Source organism: Sphaerodactylus townsendi, linkage group LG13, assembly GCF_021028975.2.
Source record: "Sphaerodactylus townsendi isolate TG3544 linkage group LG13, MPM_Stown_v2.3, whole genome shotgun sequence".
In the NCBI taxonomy this organism is placed as follows: domain Eukaryota; kingdom Metazoa; phylum Chordata; class Lepidosauria; order Squamata; family Sphaerodactylidae; genus Sphaerodactylus; species Sphaerodactylus townsendi.
The window spans coordinates 18,971,073-18,995,098 of NC_059437.1; the positions used below are offsets into that span (position 1 = coordinate 18,971,073).

The 24,026-nt window shown below is 43.1% G+C and overlaps 1 protein-coding gene across 3 annotated transcripts in view; it reads right to left on the bottom strand.

Moving 5' to 3' along the window:
- The window catches only part of PCDH11X (protocadherin 11 X-linked), an 896,187-nt gene that overhangs the window by 272,446 nt on the left and 599,715 nt on the right, over positions 1 to 24,026 (bottom strand). The gene's annotated exons all lie outside the window — the stretch shown is intronic.

A 24,026-nucleotide genomic window follows, 5' to 3' on the forward strand; every position in this document is an offset into this window, starting at 1 on the left:
ATATCCCTTTGAACAGTATAATTTAATCCTGTTCTGTTTGAATTTCTTTACAGTCAAGCTGGCTCAAAGCAGAGACTTTGAACTGAACCCTCGAAGATTTTTTTTTGTCTGCCTTTCTCTCCCCTACCTCTTGCCTTTGACTCAAGAATGGAAATCAAAGTTTCTGGGTCAAAAATCAGCTCATGCGTCTTGTCAAAGAATGGACCAAACAGCATGGATCAGGGATTGATGCATAAGCATGCCGCATTAGAATGCAAATTAAGGAGTCACGCTGGAGTACAGCAGTGCTGCCTTATACCTACCTCAAAGAAAAAAGGGATAAGACTGCTATCAGCTGCTGAGTCATCTTACATAACTCCATCAGAAAGGGATTGGAACATCTTCCTTAAGAAACAAGGTCATGGGATGGGGAAGGAATTAAGCCTTTCAAAGCCTAGGGCTCCTTGCCAAAAAAAAGGAGAGAGGATCGAATTACAGGAACCATGGCCAAAGATGTTGCCAAACTGGAATCAGGGTTTTGCTAGATCTTCATGTTTGGCGAACTGCTGTGTGTTTCTGCTCTCTCACACTTCTAACAGAGGGATAAAAATACTACTTTACTTTGCAGGGTAGTTACACCTTTTAGAACAAGATTGTGGTGCATGCATGTGGGTATAGATTAAAGTGAGCCTGCAAGAAGTAATATGTGACTGTTTCCACACATCATTTAATGTTATGCTATGTGGTTATAGTGACTGTTTGTTATAGTCATTGTTTGCAACTGGATTGTCCTGTGAGGGCAAGGGAATCCAATTGCAAACTCTTGCCATGGGACAGTGATAGTATAAAATGAAATAATATCTCAATTCAGGCCCTGTTTTTTTCCTCTTGACAACTGTAGAGGTCAAAGGGCTCTGGGAGTCTTAGTAGGCCACAAGCTGAACATGAGTCAACACTGTGATGTGGCAGCTAAGAAAGCCAATGCAATTTCAGACTGTCAGTAGGAATATAGGACTAGATCAGGGGTAGGGAACCTGCGGCTTGAGAGCCGCATGCGGCTCTTCTGCCCTTGCACTGCGGCTCCACGAGCCGAGCTGCCGGCTTCATCCTTGCCTGCCCTGCAGGCAGCAGGGCGGGCGTACTAACTGCCCACGGACGGCTGGGCCGCGCCGCGGGCTTCCCCTCTCGCCCGCCCTGTTGGGGAGGGGCGAGTGCTTTCTCAGCGGACGGCGTGGCCGAGCCACCGGCTTCATCCTTGCCCGCCCTGAAGGCAGCAGGGCGAGCGCACCAATTGCCTCCGTACGGCTGGGCCATGCCGCAGGCTTCCCCTCTCGCCCGCCCCATTGGAGCGGGGTGGGCATTTTCCCGGTGGCTGGCAAGACCGAGCTGCCGGCTTCACCCTTGCCCGCCCTGCAGGCAGCAGGGCAGGCACACCAATTGCCCGTGGCTGGCTGGGCTGCGCCGCGGACTTCCCCCTTCTGTTCGAAGGGTATTTCCGCCGCCGGGTAAGGCTGCCGCTGGCCTCATCTTTGCCTGCCCTGCAGGCAGCAGGGCAGGCGCAACCATGCACTTCTCAGAATAAGTGGAGTAAAAGGTAAACAAACCCCAATATATACAGTGTTATCTTTATTTTAAATGTCAAAAATTATTTGCGGCTCCAAGTGTTTTCTTTTCCCGTGGAAAACTAGTCTAAATGGCTCTTTGAGTGTTAAAGATTCCCTACCCCTGGACTAGATCAAGGGATGTAAAAGTACCACTGTATTCTGCATTGGTCAGACCTCACCTGGAATTCTGTGTCCAGTTCTGAGCACCAAAATTAAAGAAAGATATTGACAAGCTGGAGACTATCCAAAAAAGCAGGGGCGTACTGCCCACAGGGACATATGGAGACCTATGTCCCCAGGTGGCCATCATTTAGTCATGTGGGGAGTGGAAAATTGCCCCACACTTCTAGCCTGACCAGCTCTGCCCTGATGATGGCTAGGAAGGATCTAGCAACACTAGAGCTAACTGCCCCTCTTCTCCACCCTGCACCAATTCCAGCCATGGAAAACCTTTACCAGTGGCAACTGACCAATCTGAAGCTGACTTGTCTGTTATCCCTCATTTTCCTTTTCCTTTCCCTCTTTCCTTTCCCTCTTGTCCCATGATCCCACTCCTGTCTGCAGGTCCTAACCCCACCCCCACCCAGTTCTGTGGCACCTTATATCCCCCTATAATTTTGGGACTGTGTAGATAGATAAATTGCTGTCCCATTCTCAGGGTTGCCCTGGATGGTGGCTTCCTTCCCCATTGATTTCAGTCTCTGATGGGTTTCTTCCTGAGGTGCTAGCAAGCTCTCTGCCTTCCTGATGCTGGTTATTGCTGTCAACTGCAGAGATGATGTTTCTGCAGATGTCATTGTACCTGGGAAGACTCTGGGTGTCTTGCTGCTAGACAACCTGGCCTTATTTTTCCTTGCCAGACATGTTTCCCACCTACCTGCCAACTCCAGGTAAGGTGCTATCTGTCTCCTGGCTGCCCCAGTGTCCCCCAGGCAACAGAGAAGCTGCATAGCATTTGGTGAGTAGGTGTGGGAGTCCAGCTTGGGCACCAGTTCTGGACAATCATCAAGGTTCAGGTAATATGCTATGCTAGCCAGAGGGACATGCAAGTTAGCATAACCTACCATGCCAACACTTGCTATTATAACACTTGCCATCAACCTTTACTGGAAGCCACTAACAAGATGGAATGGAGGCAGGGAAACATAGTTGAATCAAAAACACTACTGGTGTTTTTTTCAAGAGACACCCAGAAACTGACTGGAGTGCTGAGTCCTCCAAGGAGAGTAAATAAATAGATGTACAGAAATGATGAAACAGGAAGAAACCTTTAATCAATTATTAATTGATTAAGTCACATGAGCCCATGCTTGTAAAGATCAAAAACAAATTTCTGTCAACATATGCAAACTCCCCCTTTCTCCCCCTTCCCAGTTAATAATATATTCCCAATCTGTTGTTCATTAAGGTGAACAGCTGTGAATTTATTATTCCACTACCAAGAGGGAAGAGCTGCTGAAAACTTTAAAAAAGCCAAACAATAATCCCATTATGGATTTACTTTTATGAGAATGGGAAAGCACAGAGAATCATTAACTTTCTTATCTCTCTCTCCATCCCTTTCCAGCAAGTCAATTAAGTCATCATACATACGAATCTGCCTTATACTGAGTCAGGCCATTTGTCTACCTAGCTCAGTATTGTCTTCTCTGATTGGTAGCAATACTTCACAGTCTCAAAAAGGGAAAGGTAATTAACCCACTGATTCACCTTGAGATTTCATTTCTGGTGCACATCAAACCCTTTATTTTCATACAGTGCTGAATTTATCCAATTTTAAATTTCTTTCTTCCCATTCATTGTATATAAATAGCAAAGAACATATAAACATTGCAAAAATAGCGAAGAAATGCTAGAGAGAAAAAAACAAGCACATGTGGAACACCAACATAAAAAAGTGAACCAATTTTTTTTTAAAATGCTCAGGATAATAAAGTAGGAAACAGGTGGAATTGAAAAAGAATACACTTGTGCTTTATTGTTAATGTTTTACCTTCCATGTCACCTAACGTGGAGGGAACCATTGTGTGAATTGTTCTGTCTTTGTTTGACAAACTATTTAGGAAATTGTTACGAAAGCTTGGAGACTCCCAAGTGGTTTCTGCACGGGCTGAAAGCAACAGCTTCAGTCCGGTAAAATACTGTTTTGGCGGGGACCCTTCGCACAGGCGCCACTGCCAAATCGATGCAGCAGCGCTCTGTGCCGACCAAAATGGTGTTTTCGAAACTCGCTTGGGGAGCGAGTTTCCCTTCAAACACTGGCTTCCATCCGCTGCCATTCAAACGGCAGCAGGTGGAAGCCGGCGTTTTCCCCTCCCCTCCCCGGTCCCAAATGCCTCCTTACCTTTCTAAAGCTGAAGCTGCCATCGCTTAAACAGTCATGTCACTCTACGAGGAAGGAAGGGGACCATCCCCTGGCCTCCGGTGCTTCAGCCGTCGCTCTGGCCATGGCGGCGTGTCCCCTTCCCTCCTCAGAGCGATGACAGAGCGATGGCTGTCAGCAGAAGGTAAGGAGGCATTTGGGGCCGGGGAGGGGAATATGCGGCTGTGCGAAGCTTGCTCCAACAGCTGCGCATCCCATGGGGCCATTTGTCCAATCAGCCCCAGAGCCTGCATCGGCATGATTAATGCCGATGCAGGCTCTCTCCCTTGGCTGTGCAGAAACAGCCCCAGAGAACCTCTTGTGTTCCCAAGGGTCTGTTCAATATGGAAGTTAAAGATCCTGCAATCCACAAATAGAGGGACACTTTTTGTGACAGGGCACCTGATTAATTCATATATTAGACTTGGCAGCAACACATTGCCTTGTCAAACAGGAATCATGCTTCCAGGAATACCCTCAGGAGTCTCATTTTCCACTTCAGTGGAAATCTTTGTGCATAACAGCAAGTATACTAGGCAGGATGTCAGAAGAGAACAGAAAACAATTATTGTTACTTTAACCTGAAAGACAAAATAGGCAAATACTTAATCATAAGAATCACAAGGGTGGAGGAAGGGAATGCCCAGCCAAGAGGGTGTCACAGCAAAGTTTGGGATGGTGGATCCATGCTAGCATAATGGGATTAAATGTTTAGAATGGAGCCCGACAAGTCTCTTATATATTCCTTTATTTAAAATGTGTGCAATAATGTGTGTAAAGTGCTGTCAAATCACAGCTGACTTACAACAACACCAGCAACAGGTTTTCTAGGCAACTGAGAAGCAGCAATAGCTCGACCATTGTCTCCACAGAATCTCTCTAAAGCCCCTATCCAAGTGCACTGGTTCCTGCTTTAGTTTCCTGAGATCTAAGGAGATCCATCTGGATACCATGCTGCCTCCTCCCATTTATACTCTCTTCTAGGCTATTTTCCATGAGGCACTGCACTGTTGTTTCCATATATCTCAAGGCATCCCCATGTGGGCTCAGGGCTGGCAGCAAGCATGTTCCTCGCTGATGGTGTCCATCCATTCTGTTTCTGTCATTCATGTGGTCGTGTATGTCCTGGGCTGTCTAATCAAATGTAGTGCTGTTTGAGCTATTGATGTTGGTTTTCTTCTCATGACATGGCCATACCACTGTAGTCTGACTTCCTGCATTTCCTGTATTTATACTGCCCATCAAAAATTTAAATTACAGTGATTATTCTACTCTAGTGTAAACTTCCTTTGGTACTTGATTTTTGTGGCCTTTTTTTAAAGTTGTCAGTTTTAAATCATCTGTTCCATAATTGATTAAAATGTATTCATTTATGTATGTGAATGCAAAAAAAAATCCCTTTGGTGTCTTAACTGGGTATTTTTTTTCCTCTTTCCAGATACATCAAAGGATTTTCATTATTATTATTACCTATAATTTGGAGTCTCTCCTTTTCCACATGGAAAACTATTCCTATTAGGCAGTTTAGTTACTCTTTGCTATTCTTGGTGCTAATGGATATTACTCCTGTTCTGTAAACCTCACTATCCCAAATCAGTCTTTCTATGCTATTCTTTCTTCTTTTCTAGTTTAAGGAATCAATCCAATTGTTCTTTAGAAATTAACCTGATTCTATTCACAGCAACTTTTGATGGGCTCTTCTGGCAATAACTTTTATTTCAAAGGCAGACACCAAAGGTTTTTATTGATCAACATGACCCAATTTAATCAGCATTTATATCTGTAGTGCTGGAGTTCTCTCTCTTTTTACCGAGAAATTTGCATTGCAAAATGAAAGTTCAACAGACAAAGCAAAATACTTCATATTTCAAAAAAAGAGGGGGAAAGTATTTTTTTTAAAAAAATGCTGCCCACAAAATAATGGAGCAGACAAAACTTTTAAAACATTGACAGAGAAAACAACCATCACTTTAAATGATAGTGCGGAAAGCAGACAGAAATGCTAATAAAGTAAGTAATATATATATATTGTAAACTATGCAAAATTTAACACTGGGAAATGGTTGGGTAGCTTAGGAGAAAAGCAGCCTGTAAGCAAACAAAGATGAATAAGCCTGCAACCAATCAGCACACTGATCATGACAGGCAAGCAGGACACAAGCCAAACTCGGAGGGTGTTAGAGAAATTATCTTCCCTGGTGAACCATCTTTAAAACCACATGACTGTGACTGAACATGAATCTCAGATGTCACATGGTACAATTCCTAGTGGCCCTGGTCACCCAGCCTTTGACTGTGTAGGGTTAGCAGTTGCCTTTCAACAAGACTGGTTTGCAGCACCGATCTTCTTCTCATTGTGAAATCCTTATAAGATGTCATAAAATATAGGAATATCTACAATACAGCTCAAAAACCACTGCCTTAGATCATATGTATGTACTTGCCCAGGCACTGAGGTCACAGAGAGAGGCTGTCTTTGTGGTACTCCCTGACAAGATACAGGGGGAAGGGCACTTGGGAGGGCTTTCTCTGTGATTGCCACCAGGTTTTGAAATAATCTCCCCTCAGAGGTTTAATGGGTGCTTACATTATTTGGGTTTAGATGCCTAGAAAAGGCCTGTTCTGCATGGGTAAAAACACTGTTCCAGGGGCGCTGTTTGCAAGGCTGCTGTCTCTGAAATGAAGCAGCACTGTGCTTTCCCCCCCAAAAAAAACTGGTGGGGAAATGCTGTTTTGTTGCCTCTCTCAATGAGTGAGGTTTTTGGGAAATAGCGTTTCCCAGCCAGCACCATGCAAATGGCACCGGGGTAGAGACACCACTTGTAGGTGCCTCCTGCTTTTCCCACACTTACCTTCTCTCCCCATGGAGCTCCCTGTGCGTCAGAGGGCAGAGTGGGTGTGTCTCCTTGTCCCTGCAGAACTTTGCAAGGAGAGAAGGTAAGCATGGGGAAACAAAATCTCACCCTGCGAATGGCCCCGGGGCCACACCGGCATCATATATGCCAGTGTGCAGCCGCTCCTTTGGCCCATGCAGAATGGGCCAAAGGCTTTCCTCTTCACTCAGGCATTTGGTTAGTCTCCCTGGATACTCCTCTGTGATGCTGCCATCTTGGGGGCAGGGGTGAGGGTTAGGGTTGGGATTCTAACTATTGTATGTTGCAATGTTTTAAGAGACGGTATTATGTATGGAGACAGTTTTAAGGTTGTAGAGATCTTGGATATAGGCAGGGTATACATTGAGAGAGAGAGAGAGAGAGAGAGAGAGAGAGAGAGAGAGAGAGATGCAAAATTCAAAATTACAGCTGGGGATGATAGTCTCCATTTGGGACCTGAGGATCCCCTGGGATTACAACTAATCTCCAGACTCAATGACATTTTAGACTCAGTGACATTTTACTTCACTAAGGTCCCTGTCCTCTTTAGGCTTCATCCCGAGACCTCCAGGAATTTTCCAATCTAGATTTAGCTATGATACTCTAACCCTCACCCTGTGTCCCTGCCAATACTTAAGGTAGACCTGGCAACCCTACTTCCAAACACAGCATCCGGAAACCTGTTTTAATGGGGCCACTTAGGTCTGATTCTCTTGCCCACTGGTCAGGTGTGACTGACTCATTGAAATGCAGGCAGTCAGAGAGACGAGTCCATCCATTTACAACTGAAGCATGAACAATCAATCCCATCACTGGAAGTCAGCAGATTCCCTTTTCTCTTCTGATTTGTTTCATGCAGATTACAACAATAAACATTAGCGAGACAATCAGAGAGGACTCCAGACTGGATGACAAAAGGAAAATACAGCTGGGATGCCACTTAATGAGTGGAATTACAAACCACCACATTATGGAATTGGCGATGTTTTATGTTGTGAAACTGCTTTGCAAGTGCGGGCCTCTAATGCTTCAGACAGAATATGCATAAATACAATCAAGCACAGTTATTTATGGATTCAGTTAAAATGTATAAACACTTCCATAGCAATCCAGTCTGTCTGTCGTCTTCAGCGCCTCTTTGATAAATGAATATTTACCCAGATCTACAGTGGAGACAACACAAAATATTTTGTGGGGCGAGCTATTTCACCTTATGGAAGGGGAGAGAAATATATGAAGGTGTTGTGAACCTAAATCAATAAAAATACAATTATTTGGATTTTGTTCAGATATGGAAATGCAGAAAAAAATTAACATAACCCAATTGTACCTGAGCTGTACAATGTAAAACTGTGAGAGGTGTGAGATTTAAACAAATAGTTTCAAATAGTTACTTTCTGCCTTCCAACCAGTTTAAATTAACAAATTTAAATTAACAATTGTTGTGATCAGTTGGTTAAAAATAAATTAACCCATTAAACTGTAACAATTGTTGCAATCAGTTGGTTGTAAGTGATGAATAGCAAGAAAGTAGGGGGACACCTATAAGGTACATTTGAAAGGATGCGGATTTGTGTCCTCTCTGAGTCCATTTTTAATATAGGTGGGATGTATAGTCTACTTGCAGGATCTCTAGATTTAATCTCCAGAAGCAGTATCTTGGAAGAAAGCCCCCCCCCCCCGCCCCATCTGAGTCCTTGAAGAGATGCTGCCAGCAGGAGTAGATCATACTGAGCTAGGATCAAAGGTACAATGTTCACATGGAATTAAAAGCAGAAAAAGTATATGAAACTACCCCCCCCCCAGAAATTAATAAAAGGAAACAAACCAATAAAGCTTTCACCAAATAGAAGAAATGCAATAACAGTAAGAACTGACATATTTAACAGGAGTACCAATTTGGCTACCAATCTTGATCCTTCTTGTTCTGAGGTTGCAAATGCCTTAGCAGATCAGGTGCTCGGGAACAGCAGCAGCAGAAGGCCACTGCTTTCACCTCCTGCATGTGAGCTCCCAAAGGCACCTGGTGGGCCAGTGCGAGTAGCAGAGTGCTGGACTAGATGGACTCTGGTCTGATCCAGCAGACTCTTTTTTATGTTCTTATGTTCTTAGTAGCCAAAAGTTCAGTGAAGGAATAAGGAAAATATCTCTGGGGAAGAGTTATACAGTCTTGGTGGTATCACTGGAAATAGTACAGCACTATGCATTGATTCTGTGATCCCACCCGGCTACCCACCAAACTTTGGATGATGAAGGCACATGGAAACAGGCAAGGTTATATTTCTAATGTTTTACACACACACACACACACACACACACACACACACACACACACACACACACACACACACACACACACACACACACACACACACACACACACACGTTTTATATGCACAGCAACATTAAAATATTTAATACCCTATAAGTAGTTTGAAACAGCACAGTCCAACAATAGATGCAAGGATCCTGCTCAACAGACATAAGTACAAGCTTTTCATAGGCTGATTAGTTTTGAAGCAAGCTGTGGATGAGTGGTGGCAGAGAATCTTACAACAAAGATGGTTACCATATATCAGTGGTGGCGAACCTTTGGCACTCCAGATGTTATGGACTACAGTTCCCATCAGCCAATTGGCCATGCTGGCAGGGGCTGATGGGAATTGTAGTCCATAACATCTGGAGTGCCAAAGGTTCACCACCACGGCCGTATATGGAGACTGGTGGTAGGCAAGCCTGGCTGGCTGCACTCCTGAGCTTCACATGGAGTTCAGGGGTGGGGTGAGCCCTGTTCATTGGCATTAAACTCCACAGGGAGTTCAGACCCTGGGCACACAGTTGTGACGGGGGTGGGTGGGTGGGGGGTGCGGCCATGCAATGCATCCCCAAGAAAGTGGTACTCAGGGCTCCAGCCTCCCCCACCCCCTCATAATGCCACTGATGGAAATCAGCTGTAATTCCAGATATCCCAGCCCTACCTGAAGGTTGGCAATTCTAGGCAGATCCTTACAAAACTAAAGAGGGTGAGATGCAATCTCCCTGAGTAGACCAACATCTCCACATAAGTTGAAAAAGAAACACAGACCATATAGAACCCTTATATGTTCACAGTATATATTGCTCATGCCCTTGTAAACTCTGAACTATAGAAGAGACATAGGAGAATTTGATCTTAAGCAATGTTTTCCCTATAAAACAGTATATGTAAAGAAACTGGTCACTAGAGATATTTAATAGCTTTGTTAATACCGTTTGTTTATTACAAGTGCTTATCTGTGCTGCATATTAATGGCATTTTCTGCATGACACTACAATGAAGCTAATCCTCAGATGTGTAGCAAATAATTAATAAGCCCCAAGGTGGAGAAATGTGCTCACTGCAGGCTTGTCTGCAAATTCACTGGTCGCAGCATAAGCTTCCTCTCTAGCTCTGGGACTAGACATTTGCAAATCTGGGGAAAGATGAGAGTTTAAAGGATAGCCCTTTCAAACGATTTTTGATCAACATTAACATCAACAACCTTTATTTGCATAACAATACAGTTCCATAAACAAATTCAGTCAGGCCAGATAAAGGAGAAGAATGAGAAGAGAAAATAAAATAAAATAAACATAAAAAAGGAAGGAGGAGGAGGAGGTATAAATCAAGTTTACCCTTGGAACTCTATAAATAAGTCAAGAAATTTGGTTACTGAATCAGTTACATCACTGCTTGTACTGTCTAATAAAAAGACGATCTTCTGCGATTTTTAAAATCAAAGTCTGATTTTTAAGTTCAGCTATCAACCACCTGATCGTGCCAGAAACAAAGTTCAATACCGTATTGTCTTCCAATGTTTAAAGTTCTTCAACATATACAATGTTGTCAGTGGCATACCTAGGCAAACTGGAGCCCTGGGCAAAACCTGAGTTTGATGCTCCCCTATGGGCGACCACCCTCCCCCACCACGACCAAACAATGTTTTTTCCCCCCACCAGGTCATTTCTAAATCATCATCACATGAGAGAATAAAAGAAAGAAAGAAAACAAGCATTGGCAGGAAGGGGGTGGATTTAAAAGAAGAATCTGGGGAAATTTAGGGGGTGCCTGCTGTCAGGATACAATTATTAAGATAGCAGCACCAAAAGTATCTTTGTGAAACCCTACTAATGATGCCACCCAGGTTTGATGAAGTTTGGTTCAGGGGGTCCAAAGTTATGGACCATCAAAGGTGTAGCACCCATCTCCTATTAGCTCCTATTGGAAACAATGGGGGATGGGAACGCTCCCTTTGGGAGTCCAAATCTTTGGACTCCCTGAACCAAACCTCATCAAACCTGGGTGATAGCATCAGTAGAGTCTCCCGAAAAATCCCTGAAGTTTTGGTTCTGCTAGCAGCTAGCCTAAAAACCGCACCCCCTGCAGGCCAAAACTCAAAAAACCCCACTAAAAATACCAGAAAAACCACAAACGAACCTGCATTCTTGGCGCCCGCCACAAGGAGGTGCCCGTGGGCAACTGCCCACCTTGTCCATAGGCAGGTACGCCACTGAATGTTGTTGACATCTTTATACCACCCCGGTAAGATCACTTACTATTGTCATATTCTAGATGAAGGAAGATGAACCTGAGATAATGGCTGGTCTAAAATAGGGTTGCCCGCCTCCAGGTGGTGGCTTGGAGATCTCCACTATTATAACCAATTTCCAGGGGACAGAGATCAGCTCCTCTTTAGAAAGTGTATGATTTGAAGGGTGGACTCTATGGCATTATACCTCACTGAAGTTTGTCCCCTCCCTTAACCCTGCCTCCTCAGGCTCCACCTCCAGAATATCTAGGTATTTTCCGATCTGGAGCTGGCAACCCTAGGTCTAAAACCACCTCCAGGATTCAGGCTGGATCAGAAACTTCCTAACTCATAGCTCAGTCATTCCAACACCAGACCACATCAGCTCTTCCCTGTACAATCACATTCTTTGGGGGTGGTCAGGTCTTTGCAAATGTGGGTTCTTGATGACCAGGACCACTAACACACAGCAGCAATTCTCCAATTAGCTTTCACTGCTTCTGTGAAATGGAGCATCCGCACAGCAGTTTTTTTTTTCTGGCAACACTGACCTTCAATACCAGCACTGGAGTGATGCTAGTTAGTTAATTTGTTTTTAGCCATTCTTATAAAGGGGAAATATTTATAACTCTGGTGCCTGCTCAAGAAATTGTGTGCACGTGATTGCAATATTAATTATACATTACGAGATTTACAATTCTCAGACCAGCACTGGTACAACATTCATTTAACATTTTATACGAAATGGATAAAAGCATGCATGCCACTTATGTATTGATGGTGTCAACACATGCATGGAGCTATCTACTACAGGGTCGGATCCTTGGTCTATCGAGGTCACAACCGCCTACTGTGGCTGGCAGCAGCTGTCCAGAGCTTCAAGTAGGTATTTCACATCACTTGTGACCCAGCTCTTTTCAGTGGCAATGCCAGTAATTGAACCTGTTACCTTCTGTAATGCTCTACCTAGGCCTATGCTCTACCACTGAGTCACAGCCTTTCTATTCACTTAGAAAGAGACAATAACAAAGACTATATTCAGAAACTTTAAAGGCATTAAAGTTAAATATTCAGAAACTTTAAAGGGCATTAATGATGTCAACCATCCCTGTCTCCATAGATTAATGGTCATCATCTAAGACATAATGAGTCTCCCCGGGGCGGTGGGGAGTATTTCATGATTAGGTGCAGCAATATATGCATCTTCTCTTGCACTCCAAAGAAAGAACACCACAATTGCTTCACAGTTTATTGTTATTGGGTAAATTGGGGTGGCAACTTTGCAACATTCATCCAAGTTATAGTCATAGCCATGGCTCGAAGATCTCTCTTTTACTATCTGCCGTCCTTATTAGCACAAGTAAGTCCAGATAAACAACTGAGGGTACATAGTTGTTTTTGCTCATGTCAGTATTAAATATGGGGAACACAATAGAAAGGCAAGGTTTTGCCTGAGAGAGCCAGAAAATCCAAATAAAAATGGGACGTGGGGTCTCTATGGGATGTGTGCGTGCTCCAAATCAGTCTGGTTTCTCCAGATAAAGTAATTGCTTTTGAGCACTGTAAACATCTTCCATAAACTCTGTTAGAAGTCACCACTGAATGAGAGATGGGGCGAGTAAACATTACTTCTCCAATAACAGTCTCACAGAATCAAAGTTTATTTTTTTAAAGCACTTGAGCTAAATGTCCTTCCTTCTAGTTGACAGAAATTTCTGTAGGTCCATATCTGCTCATCTTCCCTCTCAATAAATAATATCAATACCAATACCAGTACTACCACTATGACTGCTACTACAACTATGGTAACAATGACAACTACAAATTTGTATAGAACTTCAATGTGTCCAAAGCCTTTCATACAGCTTCTCTCAGTAATCCTTGCAACAAACGAGTAAGGTAAGGTAGCTTCATCATCCTATTGCAGATACAAGAACTGAAGATGGGAAACTGTCAGTCCAATCCAAGGGAATAGTGAATCCCACTCTGGAGCTGGCATACCTTTGTGGAAATGCCTTTTCCACTGACACAACGGGCAAATGCGCCGGTGGAGGGGCAACTTACCCAGGCAGCTGGGAGCTGCACAGCTCTGCAGTGCCAGGTCAAGAAGCTGCTCTCATTGCCCAGCCTACTGGCACAAAATGCTACACCAGCATGGCAGGGGGCAGACTGGGGCAGGGCCAACTTTCAGAGGTGTAGCTGGGCCAAACTGTGCCCGGTGCAAACTCTGCATTTCCACCCCCCACGGCCTCCCCACTTACCTCAGTTCTTAGTTTCAGGCTTAGTTTCAGGCTGAAAAGCAGCCTGTTCAGTTCAGGCTGAACAAAACCCTGGGTGGGAACTACACTACCCAGGAGCCCTGGGGGCTCACAAAGTCTCCTGGGTAGTGTAGTTCCAACAAGGGCCCATTTCAGCCTAAACGAAACAGACCACTTTTCAGCATGAAACTAAACCTGAAACTAAGAACTAAAGTAAGTGGGGGGACGTGAAGGTGGGTCACAGGGGTGGGAGAATGGCGATATTCTGCCCCCCCAGGCATGCACCTGGTGCGAGGTGCACCCCCCATCCCCTTGTAGCTTCTCCTATGCCAACCTCAGTCGGCCTCCAGTGCCCAATTGGCCCCTGTGTGCCAGCAGAGCTGCCAGGAGAGATACACCATGATTTTCATGGCACATCTCTATTCTCCAGGCAAGGAAAGAAAGAAGACGTGTTGCACAGGCAACATGTCTTCTTTCTTTCCTTGCCTGTCCTTGCCTGGTCATTGTGTTGCACTCGTGGGTTTTGTTTGATTATATCTCTATTCTCCACCATGGGGTATTCTTCAGATTTTTTTTTTAAAAAAAACTTTTTAGGGTTTCCCATGCCATGGGAAAGCCCTGTGGAGTGGCGAGGGTGGCATTGGAGCAATGCTGTCCCCGCCTACCTGAAAGCTCTAGATTGGGTTATGTATTACCAAAGGCTGCAAACGGAGATGAATGTCAGAGTTACATATGACTTGGTTGACTGGTCAGTTTCTTCTGTTCCATGACTTTACACTTCAAGGTCACACACTCATTTTGCAGGGTATATCATTTGCCACTGAAGTATGAATCCTGATCTGTTTTCACACATGAGTCTGTTTTCTCTGAGTGGAATACAACATGCCCCTGATTTATTTGCATATTTCCACACAACAATACACTCTTTCAAAGCGTGGTTCATGGGGTTCCCGGAATCTTCCATGTTAACTGGAAATAACAGCTCTGATTTACAGGGGAAATGGTGTGCCAGCTGCAGGCAGAACATTGCCTGAAGCCATTTTGAGGGTGGAGATGGAGTGGAGATGAATGTTGCCTTCAAAATGGTGGTGATAAGATCTGAGGTTCCTCCTCATTATTCCAGGACATCGGTCCACCCCTTAGCAAGTGTGCTGCCATAGCTCTGCTTCTCTAGGTGGAGCCAGCCCTTTATTTTTTAAAGCAATTAATCAAAAACAGCAATGGGGCTTAGCAGAACAGAATCCATATTCAGAATTCAAATCCCCAAATTTTATGGTCTGTAAGCCAGTAGCATAGTGCCAAGGTGGCAGGGGTGCCCTTGATGCACCAGGCACATGCCCCTGCGGGGGCATGGTGAGGGTGTGGTGGGGGAAATCCAGGGCGGGGTGGTGTCAGGTGAGGGTGTGGCAGGGGCGCACCCGTGCCCCGGGAGCATTTCCGCCTTGCTCCACCCCTGCTGTAAGCCCAACACCACTTACATTCTGAGACTTTTTGAAACTTAAATTAAATAAGTTGAATTGAAACTTAAACATAGCATATTGGCTTTTAGACAGTATAAGAAACAGTAGGTTAAAATTCACAAGAACAAGAGACCCAGCAGTTAAAAAAAATAAAAGAAAAGAGAGAGATGTTTTTAAAAGTAGCATCGACTCCCCGAAGGTCCATGCCAATCTTACTTCGTAGTTACTCCTGTTACTTTTTGCTGCAGCAGAGTAACATGCCAGCTCCTCTGTATTTTTTTTTCAATGGCTGCTTCATTGTAACGCTATTGGCCTTGTCATTCATTGTTTTACCTTCTGTGGTAATTTAGTTTCTGTGTAGGATGGAAGCACGGGGTAGAACACATCACCAACCACTCACAGGAGTGTGTTCTTTAACAATTCCTGTGGGAGAAATGCATAGGGGAAACGTTCTATCATTGTATTAGGCCTAAAGCAAAGAAGCATTTAAGCCATTGTGGAGAGTGCTAGGCATTGTGATCTTTCTAGCAGATGAGATCCCTCTTTGCTTTGTCTTTTTTTACTACACAGCTGTAGGAATTTAAATGAATATAAGCACTATACTAATGAACAGTTTATTAGTAATATAAGTTCAGGAGTTTTCTTACTGGTGCTGAACCTTTACAGCCTAATAGACTGGGATTGAAAGTTATGGGATGGATTACCCAGGTTCACTGAATGGGATGGACAACATAGGTATATGGCTTCAGAGATCATTATATTCAGAGTCCCCTGGCCAACCTAGCACCATCAGATTTGTGCTTTTCAACAAAAAAATATTTTACATCAAGCTTTGACTTTTAAGAGGCTGGCGGTAACAATTTTAATGATGGGATAATCACCAATATAGTCTATCCATAGTCTATCTTTTACTGGTACACTGTTGTTGGGGGGGGGTACTCTTTCTCCCAATGGATGGTCTGAACTGACTGCTTTTAATAATTTAACGTAGACTGGATTACATTTTTTTAATTATTTTTTAAACAGGAGGCTGTATTGGTGCCCTGGAGAAAAGATGAAGTAGAAAGAGAAGTATTTATTTAAAATGCATTAAGATAATTTGTCCATTGATGGTTCTACAGTGGGGCAACTAAGGTGGTGAATGACAAAATAAAAAACACAGGAAAGTTTAAGAATATTTTAAAAATGCCCACAGAAGTAATTATATACAATCATAGTGACTGCCAAAGTCATTGGGCACTGGAAAAATGAGAAAACCAGGATGAATATATTCCATAGTCTTTCCTTCTCTCTGTCGCACAACAGAGAAATGGACACCCTCCACAGCTGGCATGTACATTGGGGAGCAATGTGTTAGAAATAAAGCATCATGCTATTATTTATATCCCTTCACTGAGAGAAACCCATATAAAATAGTGCTATGCTAGCCAAACCTGTGCAGCTGACAGGTATAGTGCCTGGAAATATTGCAGCAATTAGGTACCTTGGCTTGAAGGAAGTGTGTGCCCATATACAGGCAAACACATGCCAGATTTAAGCATTTCAAATGATAGATCTGCTGGGGTTTGAACAACAACTGCTGTGACAGCAACATATGTGGCTGGTTCTAATGTACCAGAAATGAATGTTCTCTGGTGTGGTTCTCCAAACATGACTATATGAATCAACTCTTGGCGGCAAGTTCTATAACTGCAATGAAAGTTCTACCTAAATAATCATTTTTCTAAGTTTCACATGTTGAGGTGTGTTTTACCTTAGATGAAACTCAGGTGGAAAAAATTAAGGGAAGCTAAAACCATTTTGAAAAGGACAGGAAAACTTTCTAATGGTAGTGGGTGGTCTTGTCACACAGAAGGGTTATTGACACCATGATACCAACCATGCCTACTTGAAAGCATGTTGCACTGATTTCCATAAGGGATTTCTGGGGAATTTCCAATTGCAGCCTAAAACGGACAGCAAAGTTGCTACACTGGATGGGATCGTGTAACTTCTACGACTATAGCATGTGCTGGTGTGGACTACAGACCTTGAGACACAAAGTCCACCCTTTCACAGCCAAACTGTATGTATGAGGGTGCTTGTCCATAAACACTTCTCCATGTAATCCTGCCTTATACTAAATCAGAATATTGGTTCATCCACTTCAGATGCAAACAAATGAAGATGTCTTATACTGCACTGGTCCATTGGTTCACCTGGTTCAGCAATTATCATTTTGTCTAGAATCTCAAGCAGAGAAAGGTCTTTCCCAGAAGCTGCTCCAAAAGATACTTAAATGGGAGATGACGAGGATCAAATATGTGACCTTCTGTTGCAAAACATAGACTCTGCAACTGAGGCCCGGGCCCTCTCAACAAAGCCCTGCTTAGAAATTATGTATCCTTTATTCTGTCACTGATCGACCACCAAAGCATTTCTGAGAATATTATTTGAGTTTACAGTCATTTAAAGGGGGGTGGGAAGGTACCAGAACTTTCATTTTTCTAAGAGGGCAAGAAGTCTTGGGTACAGATAACAGCTGATTCTCAAAAAGTTCAGGTGGTCATTCTGTAGGCAGGCAGTTTTCTCTCCTATTATTTTCTCCAGCTGTGGCAATTTGTCAAGCGTATTGCCACAAAGTGATATGGTATCAGAAAATGTCAGAGACCAAGTCGCTCTGAAATTCCTTTTCTCTTCTCCCATCTCATAAAGCACATTTTTAAAAAAATACCAGATACAGTTACTACAGCTGCCTACACAGCTGTGTCTCCACGGCAACACTTCACAATTCATATGGTTGGTGGGGTGGTCTTCACTCAGTGGGAAAGTCTGAGAGATTAAGAAGGGGTCTAAGGCCAAAATGGTGTATAGAAAAACAGGCTAAGAGATACTGAGTGACTGAAGGGATCTGAAATCATGACACTTACTGGTTTCAACTTGTGTGGTCTCTTTGTAGATAATATGTTCTATTCCGGTGATGTTATTGTCTTCAGTTTATCAGGTGGTCTCTTTTTTGGTCACAGGTATTCCAAAACGCCTGAAGCAACAAGGAATGACTATTTGCCCAAAATTGATAGCATGTGCTCAGCTCCATCTCTCATCTCTCATCTCAAAGTAATAACCTAACCCATCACGAGTTATTTGGTTGCTTACGCGAGTAACCAACCAATTAACAGCCCAGTGCATTGTGATAAACAAACACTTCATAAATATTATGTATGGTAGATTCCAAAAGCACTTTACTCACTTTTTAATAGTTTCACTAAGCTTCTCTGCACCAGCTTATATGAATGCCTTCGATTAAAAAAAAACTATCAAGGAAAATAAGAGGAGGAAAGGAAGGCATCTCTTTGTAAGAACTAGATTATAAGGGTACTAAATTATTCAAAAACTATTTTCACAGCCTGTGGGCCAGTCTCCTCCAGTTCTGTAATGCTGAGGATACTCTCAAGTGCTGTTCTTCTTGTAATTCTAAAAATAAATTAAGTCCTCCCATATGCAAATTAAGGAACTAAGAAATCCTTATATGCAGCCGCTCATTCCTAGTATTAAACAAAATTCTGAGTTTGTGGTTTGAGTCAATGCAACAAAAGTATTTGGTTTGATTAAACAGGGTATATTTGAAGTTGAAGTTACAAGGAAAGAAAAATGCAATGAGCTGGATGGTACTCCCTATGTCTGCTCAATTCCCTTTCTTGATGCAGTCTCCTCTTCACATGACTCTTGCCCATGCCAGACTTGTCTTGACTCTGAGTTATAAGGTGCTTTGAAGTGCTTTTTCTCAAGGAAGAGATCCAAAACACACACCAAAAGATCTGGAAGAGCAGAAGATAGGTTTCCCCAAGTGAGAACAGAACCATTTACCAGCTAAGGGATCAAGATGTTGTACAACATGATCTGGGTATGGGGTCAGGTGAAAAAAATGAGTTCCAGAATGGTTGGAAGGTGTTTAAAGTATGGAGTACCTTCCCAAATGGGGTGAGTTCGCTAAATGGGAGTTGGGAGAGCCTTCTTGCCAACACAGGGCAGGATGAAAGGGTGGAATCATCCATTAATTCTTTGTTGAAATGCTTTGTCCCAATACTGGAAGCTACATTATCCTGCAGAAGGAGGCGGGGAACTGGAGGTGCATTTGTCCCACCGATGGCCACTTGGGGTAGTGGAACAGTACACAGGAAACATGCTTTACATATACATAATTACACAATATGGATGTAAAAATCCATAGACCCTGTGTAGGTTTAGGACATTTATCACATAATCCACAGGCAGGTTAAGAGAACCAGATATACCCATATTAAAATCTCTATCTGTCTGTCTGTATTGAATTTACTTTTGTGTCACTACTGGGAAGGCTAAGGTCCTGCTAATTTATGTTGGCCATCCAGAGAGTTGCAATCCATAGAAACAAACAAAAAGGAAAAAAAACCCAAAACATCTGCAAAACTCATAAAGTGCTGCTTTGGTAGATTTAAGAGATTGTTTTCAAAAGCCTCTCTTCCAGGCTGTTTGTCTTCCCTTGGCACAGAGGGCCAAGGTGAGAATGGCACTGTGAGAAAACACTGCAAGATGCTAGAGAGAAGAGAAATGAATGTGTGTAAGAGTGAGGGGAAATGGAAATGAAGCATGATGTTAAAGTTCGATCATTAGATTTGCCACTCTGAATGTCACTTAAAGTGACATTTCAAGGTTGAATCAAAAGGCTCCTGCTTGGGCAAGAGTCTCAAGAATTGCAAGGGAAGTAGAAAAAGAGTTTTGATATGACAAACAACATTTTTGGGGTGTCGGGGGAGATCTACATGAAGGAAGATTTCAAAATTCTCATTGCTGCTGTTTCAACTGACAACTCCCCGGTTCAGCACATATATATACAAATTCTGCTCCTTCGCCCTGTTTCCCCCCCACACCATGAAGCAGACACGTTTTAATCTGTTTTAGCACATCAATAAATCAGAATCAGATAGGTAAAATAGATATAGATAGATCCTTTCTGCACAGCACAAATAAGACATCTTGCAGACATAAAATTTTTTTTTGTCTGCTGAGGCGAAGCTACAAGGTGACCAGGGAGTGCACATTGCACCAGGCAGGTGCCGGGGGGGATCAAGTTTGTGTTTTTTTGTATTTTAGGTTTTTTTCAGTTTTAGGCCTGCAGGGGGTGTGGTTTTTAGGCTAGCAGCACCAAAATTTCAGGGTATCTTTAGGAGACTCTCCTGATGATACTACCCAGGTTTGGTGAGGTTTGGTTCATGGGGTCCAAAGTTATGGACTCCAAAAGGGTGTGCCCCATCCCCCATTGTTTCCAATGGGAGCTTATAGGAGATGGGGGCACTACACCTTTGAGGGTCCATAACTTTGGACCCCCTGACAAAATTTGGGCAGGAATGATTCTTAGCAACACTTCTGAAGGAAGGCCTAACATAGCAATCAACCAAACCTCTATGGGCCAACAGATCGGGTGATGCTCTCTGATGGCTACAGAAGGTTCCTGGATGGGTTTGTTCACCGAATGGGTTAGATCCAACCACCTTTTTGTCTGGTGAAAAGGGGAGGAGGGAGTACTCTCTGTCCACCACCCCTCCCCACCCTACCCCTACCCCCCAAAAGCTATGCCAGCAATCATGGGATCTGCATTGACAAAAGCCACAAAGTACCAGGGATTTCATAAAAAAAGGAGAATTAAGCTAAAAAACTGTCGAGATCTAACCCACAAGCTATACCTGCTGCTTTTTCCCCGCTTCACCTTTACTTCATCTTGCCTCATCTTCATGTAGCTAGGTTGGGCAACTGCTCTGCAACTCTTCTACACTGTACTCCTTCTTTGCTAGTAATGCTTGTAAAGGCTTAATGTTTTGGAAGAAAAGGTAAAAGAAAATACCAGCAAACAGAGCTAGCATGTTCCACCTACACTGTTGTTTAAATGGACACCATGCAAGGATGGTTTTTCTTTTTGTCTTTGTATTAAACAACCAACCAAAAAAAAAAACTGCCTGTACTTCTTTGCTGTGCATTAAAAACATAGAAATTATGGGGTTTTTTTGCACTGCCAATTTGCTCTTTCCTCTGCAAAACAAAAACAGTTAAGGCCTCCCACATATTTGAGATGACAGCCGACATCACGCTGCTGAATCTCAAATGTTTGCTCTTCTCTCTTGCTCTCATTTGCAGTGGAGCAGGTGAAATGACAAACTCCATTAAATCACCTTCAGATGAGGGTGTTCAGCATTGTTTACTGTTGCACAGCAAGAACAGACATTTGTCACTGATTTACAGATGATGCATGCTTGCTGCAAAAAAAAATAAGAGAGAGAGAGAAATCGGATTGACGTCAATAGGATTCTTCCGTTGGCTTTGGGGAATCAAAAGCATCTATCCTTGGTGTCGTTTTATTTTCAAATTTCACTTGCACTCCCAAGCTGCTGGTAGCCAAGCCACGTTGGACTAACAACATGGGAAATAGGACACAGTGGGGAGCAGATAAACGTGAAAAGACAGAATTCCTCTGCAGTCCCATCCTATCTCCCAGCCTCTGGAATCAGTGTGGGGTGCAGCTTACTGAAAAGGACAGGGCCTCAACACAGCTGAGGGTTGTATGACCTATTATTAGCCAATCAGAAACTTTTCAAGGTGGGATATTTATGTCCCCACATTTGACTCTATTCAGGCTGGGAGCAAAATAACCACTCTCCCTCTAGCTGAGGAGCATAAAAAATATTCTGGTTGCTGTTTTAATGACTGATTAGAAATTTTCTTCAAAAATGGAGTACAGGGACACATTTTTGTGGGTTTTTTTAAAATGCCTTTCTCCTACAAGACATTGGGTGATTTGAAGGGGTAGCGTGCCTTACTATTATTGGTCACTGAGGGAAGAGACATTGGTAAGGGTGTAACAGAGAACAGGGATCATCAGTGAAATCTTGAGGGACATAGGTGATTTTCTCACATCACCCTTATGGAATTCCACGGTCTAGGTATCTGGGATTACAACTGCACAGCTGTTATGCTCTGTCTTGGCTCTCAAACTGCAATAGCGCGTTCTCCAATCATCCACTTTCCAGGGTTATCCATGCTTTGTTATTATATGTCTGAAACCTGCTTAGCTACAGTCTTTGCTGGAAGTTTACAGTCCATGTGGATTTGCATTCTTTGTGGATGGGATGGTGTACACTATAATGTTGTAGTGATTCAGCAATTTTAAAAAGCTAGCAAAAAGTTCCCAAGTGGCTCAGGAGGAATAAATGGCAGTCAGACGTCAAATTAGACAGAATAATAATAGGTTACATGCAAAATAAGTAAGCAAACAACAAAACTTTAATACATTGTCAATCATTAAAAAAATCTATTAAAACCAGGTACATTTCTGCCAATAGGCCTTCCTCAGTGGCGTAAATTATTAACACACACACACCGAGAAGTATAATCATTCCAAATATAAAATTCAACAATTCTGAGCAAGCAACACTGGGATGTATACAAACCACAGAGATAGGATTTATGCTGACCTTATTTACTGAGAGATTTGGACCAAATAATAAATACTATTTGAAAATTATACTGGATGGTCCTATGTTGTTCCAGTAAGGAAGAGGGATTATCTAGCTAATGAACTGCCCCCTACTTCTTATACATGTTTACAGTTTGATCAAAATTGTATTTTACATTTGAAATTATTGCACTTTATGGTGTGTATTTTAATAATTTATACTACTGAGGAAGACCTATTGGTCAAAATGTGCCTGATTTTAATTGATTTTTTAAATTAATTTGTTATTTTTATGTAACCATTGTTATTCTGTCTATTATTAGATTTTTTGTCAGCCCTCTTGGTTACCTGTTGTTTCTGAGCTGGAGTTCTCTTTTCCCCTATCTATTTGGGTTTAGCCACAAGGTCATGACAACAGAAAAATGCTTCCAATGTGGGCAGGAAGTTGTAAAATAACACCTATCTATCTAGATGAAACACAAAACAGTTTGGGCTGGGATCTTTCATGGGGGATCCTTGCACTTTCGGGGGAGACCCTGGATCATCAGATTCAGTGGGCCTGAGAAGCTTGTTTGCAGAACACTACTTTACTCTATAGAATTTACCTCCTTCATTAACTTCCTGTCACTTTCAAGATCCTTGCCAATGCTGACCAATTTAATTGCCAATTTGGAATAATTAGCATTTCCAAGTATCTTAGCCAATCCAGTTTCACAGATTACAGTACACTAAAACTCCTCAGGCCAATATTAGTCAATGGAGAGGGCAGCCCCAAAGCAACATGCAACAGAGCAGTCCTGAAGTGTTAGGTGGATGGTAAAGGTAGTGGTGAGGGGCGGGAAGATCTGAACAGCTTTTTGGCAAAGACACTAATGAACCAGGTGTGGGCTCTGTAAGCTTATCTGGCCTCCTGCCCCACACATACCATTGGCTACAGCATAGGGTTGCTAGTTCCCTAGGTTGGGTGGAACATCCTTACACCCCTCCCCCAGCTCTCATATCCTGATGCTGCTCTGAGCAGTGGTGGGAGAAAAAATAAAATATGTCTGAAAATGTCTGAGTTGCCTCCTTTCTTCACCAGGCCCTCGAGGCGGGCGTGGCTTGGAGGGGTGCCGTGGTCAGGGGCGGGACTTGGCGGCATGCTGCCCAGGAGCCGGCCTGCTGCTGCCGTGCCTGTCTAAGCTGCCTTGCCCCTGAGCCATGCCCCTAAGCCCCACCCCCAAGCACAGGGGGAGCAGGGGGACACCCAGAGAAGATGTTGTTCCCAGGTGCCATTTCCCCCCGATACACCTCTGATAGTGAGATATCAATTCCCTGGAGTTGCTGGAAACCCCATGTTTTTACCATAGAGCTTCTGGCAGTTCCTACAGATGCATGATAGAAGACCTACCTCCACAAACTATAGATGGCTCTTTAGACAAAAAATAGGCCCATAAAATGAACATTCAATGAACATGTTAGAGAGAGAGAATTAAGAG